This window comes from Nymphaea colorata, chromosome 4 (assembly GCF_008831285.2).
Source record: "Nymphaea colorata isolate Beijing-Zhang1983 chromosome 4, ASM883128v2, whole genome shotgun sequence".
Taxonomy (NCBI): Eukaryota; Viridiplantae; Streptophyta; class Magnoliopsida; order Nymphaeales; family Nymphaeaceae; genus Nymphaea; species Nymphaea colorata.
This window is the reverse complement of record NC_045141.1, coordinates 5156557-5168638: the sequence shown is the minus strand read 5'-3', so window position 1 is coordinate 5168638 and position 12082 is coordinate 5156557.

Genomic DNA, 12082 nt, shown 5'->3' with positions numbered 1-12082 from the left:
AATATATTTTAAATAAATATATATATATTATTAAAAAAATAAAATTAATATTTAAAATTTATCGGGATGGATGGGGCCACCATCGGGCGGGCCCGAGCCGGCCCGGTACATTATCGGGTGGGCTTGGACCAGGGCCCGATAACCACATCTACTTCTAAATCATAATCGTGTACTCTTCTTTAGATGTATATCTGAGAATACAACAAGAGAAAGGCAGGATTGGAGGTTAAATTGATCTTAAGTCCACTAATTTCCAGGCCTCTTGCCCAAAACCAGTTAGTGCAATTGCATCATAGATGAGCATTAGCCAACTATATTGTTCTTGCTATTGATGTCTAATATTGTTGAGTGGTTGAATTAGAATTTGGGATGGCCGGAAAGGTGTCAGCCAAAGCCGATGTCCATAGTTACGGAATTCTCCTCCTTGAGATGTTTACAGGAAGAAAGCCTACTGATGAACAGTTTGATGGGGATTCTAGTTTGAGGCAATGGGTGGGCAAAGCATCTCCTGTTGCAATTTCAGATGTCATTGACAGCCATCTTTTGAATGAAAGCAACACTACTCCAACTGAAAGATCAGCTGCTATGAATGAACTGCTGGGGAAGATCATGGAGATAGGCTTGTCATGTTCAAGGGTGTCTCCAAATGAGAGAATGGACATGAAGGAAGTGGTTGTAAGGCTGAGAAGGGTACGACAGATGACAAGATTTATAGAAGGATAATTCAAATATATCCATATATACAATGAGATTTAATTCCAGGGCGTGACCAGCCGTTGGCTAAAATGGTAAGAAGGTGGATTTCAAGAGGCCAAATAGTTGGAGGTGGAAATGTAGTTAGATTGCTTTGATTGAGAGATCTCACTTGCATTGCTCAATTACAGTTGCATGTAGGACTTAATGAAGATATGCTTAATAGGCTTGTGTGTTCTAATCCTAAGGCATTTGGATGACTAATCTTGTAGAACAACTCACACATTTCCAGTGCAAGTTACGTGAAATAGGCTTGGAACATTGTCCATTATTGTAGTTTGTGCTTTGTTCTAAGTAAGGACACCACTATAGGCATAGTTCACATAAATCCTTTCAATTTTCTAAAATTTTGATGTACTATATCCTCATGACAATTTCTCAAACCTACCAAAAAAATGCACAACAAAAAGAATCAACAAAATTGTACAATTCCAGTAAGCTTTGGACTGAAGTCCAATTTTATCAAAAGAAAAGCCCTAGAATGAGGAAGATGAGAATTATATGCTCTGAACACCATTGTGTTATTAGAGCATGTTATATGTAATGGCCCTCTAACAAAGGACCATGTGTTATGGACCAAAAATGATCAAAAAGACCAAAACGATCCTGTTAGTTAAATAGAAGACCCCTCCTCCTACAAAAGTGAAACTTGGGAAATCTTCATTCTATGTCCCTGGAAGTGAATCCACAAATGTTAAGAGGAAGCTTTGTGTTATGTCAAAGAAACTAATATCTTTAATCTTTTCAAGCACACGAAATTGCATGAAGCCAAACCCATGAACACGCCGATGGCCACATTCATAAAATTATTTGTCAGTAACATTTTAATGTTCAAGGATGCTACTTTTATATTGAAGTATTGTGGAAGCATTGCAATATGTGGCTTACGTGCAAGTAGGGTATTTGCATCCAACAATTGTTTAGGTTTTGTTTTTGGAGTGTATTGCAAAATGATTTTTGTTTTCAAGAGAAGAAAAAAAGGACTGGCCCTTTGTTACCAGGCTTGGCCATTCCCAACACCTTTACCAGGAATAACTAATCCTATGGCTAAGTTCATTCTCAATGCATTTCATATTCACCCGAACATCATCGTCAACCTATATGTGGTCTGATACTTGGTAACATAGTTAAAACTTTATAAAGTGAATGAAGGAAATTTTTTTTAAAGGAAAGTATGTCATAAACCTTTATCAAAACAGTTAGAGAGAGATATATATATATATATCCAAAGATTTTTAAGAGAGAGAAAATATAGAGAGAGAAAACCAGAAAAAGAGCAAGATATTTTAAGAGAAAATTAAGAGAGAGGGAAATAAAGATTTATAGGAAATAAGAAAAAAATAAAGAGAAAAACTAGTAGAAGAGCAAGAGAGTTTTAGAGAAAAATGTGTGTGTGTGAGAGAGAGAGATAGAGAGAGAGAAAGAGAGAGATGTAAAGATTTTTAAGGGAGAGAAGAAATAGAGAAAGGAAAATTAGTAAAAGAGAGATTTTAAGGAATAATTAGAGAGATATAAGTATTCTAAAAAAAAGACAAAATTAAGAAAGAGCGAAGAAAAGAAGGAAGGAAGGAAGAAAAAATGATCTAATAGCAATATATTTTAACTCCTCTTTTATTTTTATATGGAAATTAAGATTTAGGAGATAATTTTGAAAATTTCAGCTAAAATATTTTATGTAGGCAATAGAGAAACTTGGGCTCATGGGAGAGCCTAGGGTAAGTCTCCATAGCCTCCTTAGGGAGGACTTATTTTTGGAATCCTTTTAAAAATAAGATATATATATATATATATATTGATATAAAGACAAGTTGAAAATATTTCATTTACTATTGCCAAAAAGTATGTTTTTCCCACCATTGGGTGTGGGAGGGAGACTAACTTCAAAAGAGAAAACAACTATAAATAAAAAATGCTCCTCTTGTTCTTAAATCCCATTGGGAAGACACTCTTTTAAAGGTGGATCACTCTTTTAAGGCTACTAACAGGATGACCAATAGGCATTTTATCAAGGGAATGTGGATCTAAATGATGTCAAGACACATTTTAACATCTGTATATTCATAGTGTTTTTCTTGGGTTGGGCAAGCCCTAACCTCAAAATTCAACTAGCTATACATGCATATTATCTGTAGTGATCTAATGAAGGCATACATTCAATTGAAGGTTAAAGAAAACACATATCGTGCCTATTTGAATTTATTAAACAAAGAAGATTAGGAGAAATTTCAATGAACTTTCTTATATGGCCATGGAGAGATGATGAAGGAAAGATTAGGAGCTTCCAAAATGAAATCTCTAACGTGTTGAATAAGCTTTCCAATGGTGGTCTCCATGTGTTCCCTTTTCTACTCATTGAAGATGAGGGTTGGAAAAGAAGGAGAATCCCAAGTTTCAAGATGAAGAAGTGTTCAAAGAGGGAGAGAAGAATAGATGAAGCAAGAGAGATAAAAAGGACTCCATAGCTCGTACCCAAGGAGTTCCCCATAGGTTAGTCATACCTAAGGATGAAGATGTGGGAGTATTTATAAAAAAAAAATAGAGCCAAAATTCAACATTTGAAAGTTTTTCAATTTCTTCAGATTTTTTATGAATTTTTTATTTTTTGAATTATTTTTATTTTTATTTTGTTTTGTAGGTTTTGACTTGTGGAGATTGGCTCTTAGCCCTGCATACACCGTTTGGAGGGGGTTGATGGGGCTAAAATCTGCCCAAGAGGTGCAAAATCTCTTTCATGGGGTCAATTTTTACCAAAAAGGGAGATTGTCAAGCTAGCATGGCCTATGCTGGGTGCACTCTCAACCATAGCAGTCGATAGCACCATGCACCCTAGGCCAAAGCGCACGGCAACGCCCTGCACCCTATGCCAAAGCACTCTTAGTAGTGCACCAAGTGCTCTAGGCAGTGCACAAAGTGCTGCCAAAACTTGACGCTAGGGGGCAAATTGAGGGTGCCCTTTGGCCCCCTGCCATCCCCAGGTCGGACCCACCCTAGAAACATAAAAGTTTAGCAACAAAAATATGTAATATTTTAAAGAGGTAAAATATTCCTTTTACAAAATGAATCCCACTCTATTTTTATGATTCCAGGCTCCTTTTTGATCCAGATCTAATTTCCTTGAATCAGAGGGCCTAGATCGATGTCAAAGGCTGGATAATGAATTAGGTAGGTGTTTAGGCTTCAAATATGGATTGTACATCCAGATTTGGATTTTTCGAAGCTGAGTCGAATTGAAAAGCAAGGGGGAAATTGTGAATGATGTTGGGAATTGATTCTTGGGCTCGATTTCAAACATTTGAGTCGGAAATATTTTTTTTTTCTAGATTTTTGGTCTTTTGATCTAATCTAGACATGTGGGCGATTTTCTGAATCCATTTTCCGATTTTGGTCCTGATTTTGATTTTCGAGTCTATATGAGTTTTTAACCTTCTTTTTGGATCGATGGCAGAATTTTGGATCAGGGGTTTGGATTTGGATTTGGATCTAGATTTAAGTTCTACTTTGGTTCTAAAACTTTGAATTTGGATCTGAATTTGGCACTAAGGCCCAGTTTGATTATCCATCAAACTTTCTTATTAGCTATCTCTATTGCATAACACTTGCAGGCCAGTGGGGAATAATTTGAGGGGTTTGTATCTTTTGTTATTTATTGTCCTTCTGGAGTCCTGGGATTGGAGTTGGGAGTAGGGATGTTAATGTATCAGATTCAAATAGAATAAATCTTGAACTATATCTATTTTTTTGGATATTCACATACCCATATTGGAATTCTGATTCAAAGACAAACAATGAATCTAAAATCCAATATCACAATCTGAATCCGAATTTTGAATCAATCCTGGCTGATTTTCAAAATGTAAGAGCACTTGAATATAAGATTTTTAATTAAAATTAAATCCAATCTGGATCTGAATCTGAATCCAAATCCAATTGGACATATATGTACAACCAAATCTGAGTCTGAATCCAGTCAGATGTCAGTTCTTAAATCCAAATCAGATCCGATTTCTTAATCAGATATTATATTTTTTCCTATATCCGATAATTCTTGAACTGGTTTGGTTAGATATCTAATTAAACTCAGATACATTGACAACCATAATTTGGGAGGAATTGGCTCAATATGACCCTTTGGCTATCATTGACCATGTCGATTTAATGACAAATTCTAAAGTTCTCTTTGTTGAACTTTCACAGGTTATTTTTCACTTTAATTCTCCATTCTTTCTAACTTGATTTTGTTTAGCAGTCAAAAAAATCTCTTTTCATCATTTTCTTCGAACTATAATTGCTTGAACAACCTTTACTCAGCCAAAGATATCAGAGATGGTGATAGTGGCCACTACAAGGAACAATAACAGTATGTAACTGTTCCATATATCTATCCCAAATATTAGGCAAATTTATGTAATATTATGTTACAACATTCCATGAATCTGTCCTAAATATTATGACAGATACATATAACAATAAAAAATGATATTTTTAAATTGTATTTATATATATATATATATATATTACCTCAATGCCAATGCAAGTAAGGGTGGGCATTGGGCCGGCTCGGGCTCCATAATTTTGAATTGATTTTAATTATATTTATATATATTTCTTGAAAAATATATAATATATATTTAAAAAAAATATTAAAAATAAACAAATTCCAGTTGAGCAGCCTCGATGTCCATTCCATAGAATCTCACCACCGTCACTGATTTTGTTTAATGAGGTATTGTTCTTGTAAAATATACCCATGCACACACCTTGAAAGTCAAGTTTACTAAGTGGTAAGGTTAAAAGAAAGAAAAACAATAAGAAAGAGTTGAAGTGACAAATCATGTTAGCCGATAAACTCGGTTCATATGTCCGCCATCTACAGTGTCATCTAGCCTTCCCCTCTTTGAAGTTATTTTCGACAAACCAATTCATGTCGCTAGACTTTATGTGCCTCAAATGCATCAGCTAAAAAACGTAGTTTTTTTCATGTACATATTAAATTTTTCTAATGATTCAAATAATGAAGGTCTCAGTTTTATCATGTCAGAGAATTTGATTTATTTGTATTTTTCAACATCACAAGCTCATTATATCTATATGTAGGCAAATCTACGTTGGTATCCTTATCACTTATCAGAATACGTGTCAACCGCAACATGAAAAAGAAATCCATCCTTTTTCCTAGTCTGAAAAGTGAAGGAAATATTCTACATATAGTTTTCCTATTTGGGGGTTTAGGTGTGTGATTTGATAGGACAATGTCTCTGTCAGTCGGCTTATCTTTGCGAATTGGACAGGCTGGGAATCTTCTTTCCATTATAAGCTTATCTGTTGCATCTTCGTTGGCCTTTTCATTTTCTGGCATGTTTTTCGCTTGTAATTATATGGTTGTGATTACCAGATGACCCCTAGTTCCTGCTTTGTTCCTAGAGCTTCTAGCATGCATCTTTGATCATGGATTGGTTCACCTGGATAACGTGTTTAACATGCTTATGTCAAGACATTTAAATGATATTTTGAATTTTTTGGAACTAGATGTTGGTAGTTGTTGGATTGCATCAGCTACTTATCTTCCACAGACATATATGATTGTTATATTTTTATAGTCTTATGTAAAATAACTGCTTATTTGATATTTTTACTTATGGATGCTGGATTTTTGTCATTCCAGTAACATAGGGATCCAAATACTAGAATCTGTATGTGATGCTCAAATCAACTCAGTGATTAATTACCATTTATAATCTGTATGAACAATCACCAGGTTTGGTTACTCGCTTGAAGCAAGATATGAGCATCAAAAATATATGTGAAGCATACTAATTGCGTAATTGAATTTTTATACTCATGTACAGGCCTGAATGTGACAGGAAGCACTTTGATAAATTCAAATCTATTTAATTGACTAAAACATCAATAAAATATGTTATGAAACATTGCCAAAAAAAACATCATTAAGTTCATGTTCTTTTGTTCCTATGATTTTCGGTTGTTGGTTTTTTGGCTTTTGCCTAAATCATTAAGCTAGGTTAATGCTTTGTGATATGACACCAGTGTTAAAATTCCACAATATCTAACAAGATATTATATATCAAGCCGAAATCGTTAGTAGTAAGTTAGCCAGACCCACAGTTACTACACATGCCAGGGATGGAGGTAGGAACCTTGGCCCCCCACCATTAAATTTTAAAAAATTCAAACATTTATATGTAAATTTCATAAATTTTAGTTTAACTGATAGAAAAATTTTGAAAAATCATATTTTGGTCTCTGTTAAAATTTTGAAACTAAAGTTGGGTTCTGACACACATTCTAACATATACAGCACTGAAATGCTTGTGCAAGTAATGTTGATCTTATTTTTCTTGTGAATTAAATATTTGAGTACTGGTTATGCTATAAGTCGCCTAAGAAATGATGGTCAAATAATATGCTTTTTGGCTCCTTCAGTCTTACATAGAAACTAATCTCTCTTTTTGTGTAGTTTAACCATGTATCTTTGTGTTTTCGCTTGTTTTCTTTTGTGTGCTTTCGATGGGTTGAGTCAATTCTTGGCAAACATCAGTGTGAATATCAGCATTAATCTGATCTTTCTCCATTGCACAGATTGATTTTGCTTAACAAATGCAGGGAACCTAATCCCCAGCAAGCTGTTCACACAATCAAATGACAGAGAGCATTTCTTTCACTTCTGTTTTCAGAAATTTGGTGGTGATTATGCCGTCGAATGCTGAATGTTTGTTTCTTGGTCCTGATCAAGAGCAACAGGATGAATTACTTGCCTCAAATTAATCCGGAAGTTCTTTCATGAATTCACAAGTTCCAGCCTAACCAAGAAACCATTTCTAAACAAGGTACTATGCATAACCAACAACTTGGTTGAACTGTTAAACCATAGAATAGACGTGTGATCCATGAAAATGCAACGAAATTCTGTTTTTATCTTAGTTTTTGAATTTTGGAGATACGCAAACGGTAGTCATGGCTATAACCAGCTGCTTTATATATATATATATATATATATATATATATAAAGATAAAGATAAAAATAAAGCAACTGGTGATAGCCATGCCTGTCCAGTACGAGTACGTGCACCAACATGAGTTGAAGGTTTACTGCTTTGGAAAGTGTTCTCTTCATATTTCTATGTCCAGCAGCACGTCTGATTACATGCGTGAGTCTTTTTCTTGGTCTTGCCGGTATTTTATTTCCTTTTACCACTTTTCAACTCTAGTCAATTTCTACCACAATCACGAATATTGGTTTTTGCTGTTTAAACAGGGAGGTCTTTCTGTCGTATAATATGGCAAGCATGAAAAATAAAAAGCAGAAAATGCAAAAAAAATATGGTAACTTTTTAAAAAAATTGAAAAAAATATGTATGACCGATCACCAGGTTTGATTACTCGCTTGAAGCAAGATCTGAGCATCAGAAATATATGTGCAGCATACTAAACTGCCACACGCTTGACATTGATGCCGCCTGACAGCTAGCATCACATGCCATGCAGCTTTGGACATCCTTTTGCCCCGTTTTTTGCCTTTTACATTATAACTATTTTTTTTTAAATAATACTAACAAATAATTAAGTCAAATATTCATTTGACTATTTGTAAACTAAGTAAAATAAAAAATTATGGGGTAATAGTTATCTTTTTAGAAGTTAATTATAAATTATCGTTTAAGAATCTCAAATCGGTGAAATGACAAATCGACAACTCCACTCCACTCACTCATTCAAGGAGCGTCTGGTCGTGGCTTTGGGATTTTTAGATCGAGAAGACATATGGACCCGACCCGCTTGGGTGGTCAATTCCTAGATAGATGAGGGGCGACCAACTGATACAGACAAGACGGGAGAAGCAAAGTTCAGGTCCAGCTGCCATCCATTCAGACCTGAGCTAGATCCGGTGGGTCCGGACCGAAGCCTGACTTTGATACGCTGGTACAGGTCCAGATCGGGGCCCCAGTGTTGGGTGATACAAGAGAGATGAGATCTGAGTCTGGTTCCAAACAGTGAGTGCCAAATCCCCATAAATTTGACAGTGCACATGCTTTAATGAAGATCGGGCCAGGTGACAGCCTCGACCCTGGAACCACGTACTCCATACTACTTATGGATCTGCTATTTTAAATGCATAATCCCTTTCATATATATATATATATATATACACACACACACGCGCACGCGCACACATACATACATACATATATGATAGAGTTTTTTTTTATTTTGATTATCCATCAAAGTTTCTTATTAGCTATCATTATTGCATGACAGTTTCAGGCCAGTAGAGAATAATTTGAGGGGGTTGTATCTTTTGCTGTTTATTGTCTTTCTGAAATCCTGGGATTGGAGTTGAGAATAAGGATGTTAATGGATCAGATTCAAATAGGATTCGTCTTGAACAATAATATACTGTTGTGATTACCAGACGAACCCTAGTTCCTAGAGCTGCAAGCATGCATCTTTGATCATGGATTTTCATGTCAAGACACTTAAATGATTTTTTTTTTTGGAGCTAGATGTTGGTGGTTGTTGGCTTGCATCAGATATATTTTGACAGTCTTACATGAAATAATTGCTTATTTGGGTGATTTAACTTATGTATGCTGGATTCTAGTCATTCCAGTAACATATGCAGCACTGATATGCTTGTGCAAGTAATGTTAATCTTATTTTTCTTGTGAATTAAATATTTGAGTGCTGGTTATGCTTTAAGTCGCCTAAGAAATGATTGTCAAATAATATGCATTTTGGCTCCTTCAGTCTTACGTAGAAATTAATCTCTCTTTTTGTGCAGTTTAACTGCTTACATGTATCTGTGTGTTTGGTTTGCTTCCTTTTAACCATTTTATTCAGTGGACTTATTCGTGTTTTATGGCTGTTTTTTTTATAAAAAAACAAAAAGAAAATGCTGCTTTTTTATGATTATATTTACTACCTAATTTTGGCTGTCATCTCTCACAACCTATATGTAAGTGGTGGTTTTCGTCAGTCATGAAAATGTTTGCACTTGATTAGTGAGTGCAATATGGGGAGCACGAATGGCATAGTTGAGTAGGGACTGGATTGGATTAGCTAGAAATATTATTGACTTGGATCGGCCAGTTGCTTCAAGTCTTAGCTAAGTCAATTTGATCAAGTCCAACTGTTTGAAAAAAATGGTTTTGATTAGGTTTTTATACTTTTTACTTATTTTTCAAAAAGAATATAATTATTCATATTTTATGCTGATTCACAAAGAAATCATTTAAATTAAAGGATCGTCCAACAACATGGAAGTTGCTAGGAAACTCCATACACTCATTTCAAAAGCTGATTTTCACAACGTCGCGATCTGATCATGATGGCTACCTGTGTTGAGTGTCCATTGATTAAAAAATCGGATAGGAAATTATTGGTTGATGAATGAGATCAACGGGGGTCAACTCGACGTTTTGTTTCGTTACAAAAGCTTTTTCTTTATTCTTAATCAATTTTTATATTCTTCTGTTCATTTTCCTGAAATAAAATTTGAATTTTTAAATGTTGTCTTTTTTCTTATTTGCATGTAAATCGTTTAGATTATTGGATTGGCCAGTTTACCAAACTGGCAGCATTGTCGACTCGATTCAAAAACCGGTTTTACTGATTAAGATAGACTTGGTGCTCCTTTGCTCAAACGGTCGATGATAGTGGTCAGCCACTCCAAACTGCAGAGAAATATACAGAGGTTCCATTATCTAAAGTGGTCAGGTTCAGACCTAAGGCTTATCTCGGAAACAAATATATGATGAGGATATTTACTTGGATTTATTTTCAATTCTTGGATTTATTTTCTTGGGGATGCAATGGCTTGGCTATTGGCTATTCAAATCCAATCGAAATAAATTTCTTCTTCATTTAAAGGTTTTTATTATCTCTCCTTCTCTATATATTATATACATATATATATACAAGTGGGACATGAGCATAATTAACTATGACCCAGTCAGAGCGCGTGGCTTTATGGAGTTAGCTCTGTCAACGGGTTGGATCTGGCCCATATTATTAAATCTGAATATTGAAAAATAAAAAGAAAAAGATATAGTTAGATTGGGTCTCCATTTGAACTCCTTAAAAACTAATAAATGGCCATCGTGGCTGTCTGATTGCGACCATTGAAAATTCAGCTTTTGAATGGAGTGGATAAAAGTTACTAAGCAACTTCCACGTGCTGGTCGATCCAGTGATTTTAAACTATTTGGTTGTTAATCAGCACAAAATATGAAAATTATATTCTTTTCAAAAATAAATAACTAACCTATAATAGCTAATAAAAAAAATAACTCTTTTAAAAACAGATGGACTAGATCAAATTGATTTTGCATAGATTTGAACGAACCAGCTGATTCAAGCAATTTTTTGAAAAAAAAATGCCACACCAAAGAAAACCCCTTTTCCAGTTTTTTTCATTTTAGACATTTTTCATACTTTTTTATTGCTAAACTTCTCATTTCCAACTTCTAATTTTTATTTGTTTTTCATGTATTTATTTTTTGAAATTGCTTGCCATTCATCTTATATTCCCTTAACTTTTAACTTTTACTCAATTTTTTTAAAATTTACCACATTTTTCCTGTTTTCTCCATGATGACCATATTATATATGATAGAAAAACCTAGCCATTTAAAAGGTGGACAGCACATCTGTGACTATGGTTGAAACCAGTTCCAGATAGCTAGGGAAAAAAGAAGTTCAATCGACAACTTTGATTTGGGATTGAATAGAATTGAAAGTGGTAAAGGGAAACATGAAAGAGTCTCACTGATGTAATCATCAGCCGTGCCCCTCAATTTAGAAACATGAAGCAATGCATTCCAAAGCAGTAAAACCCGAGCCTTCTACCACTTGATTATGAAAAAAGAAAAGGACAAATTTTCTAGAAGAGAATCTATACATAAATTGAAGACATTGAATTCCTGCTCATGCATGTTTTGCATAACAAATTGGACAGGCATGGCAACCCCCGTCGGTCACCTCAGCCGCTTGTCTTTCTTTTGTGTTTTTCTTCCTTCACCTCGATTTTGGTTCTTGGCCAAGGGGAGGTGCCCTCAACCCTTGTTTCTCTGAGCAACATGACTGATCAATTTGCATTGCTGTCTTTCAAATCCCTTGTCACTAAAGACCCTCATAATGTGTTATCAAAGTGGAATTCCAATATTTCTTTCATTGAGTGGTATAAAGTTTCATGCAGCCCTGGTTCACAAAGGGTCGATGGACTGAAGCTCAATGACACAGCACTTGAAGGTACTCTCTCCATACATCAGCAATCTCTCCTTCTTATAGGTTCTTGATCTCTCAAAAGATAACT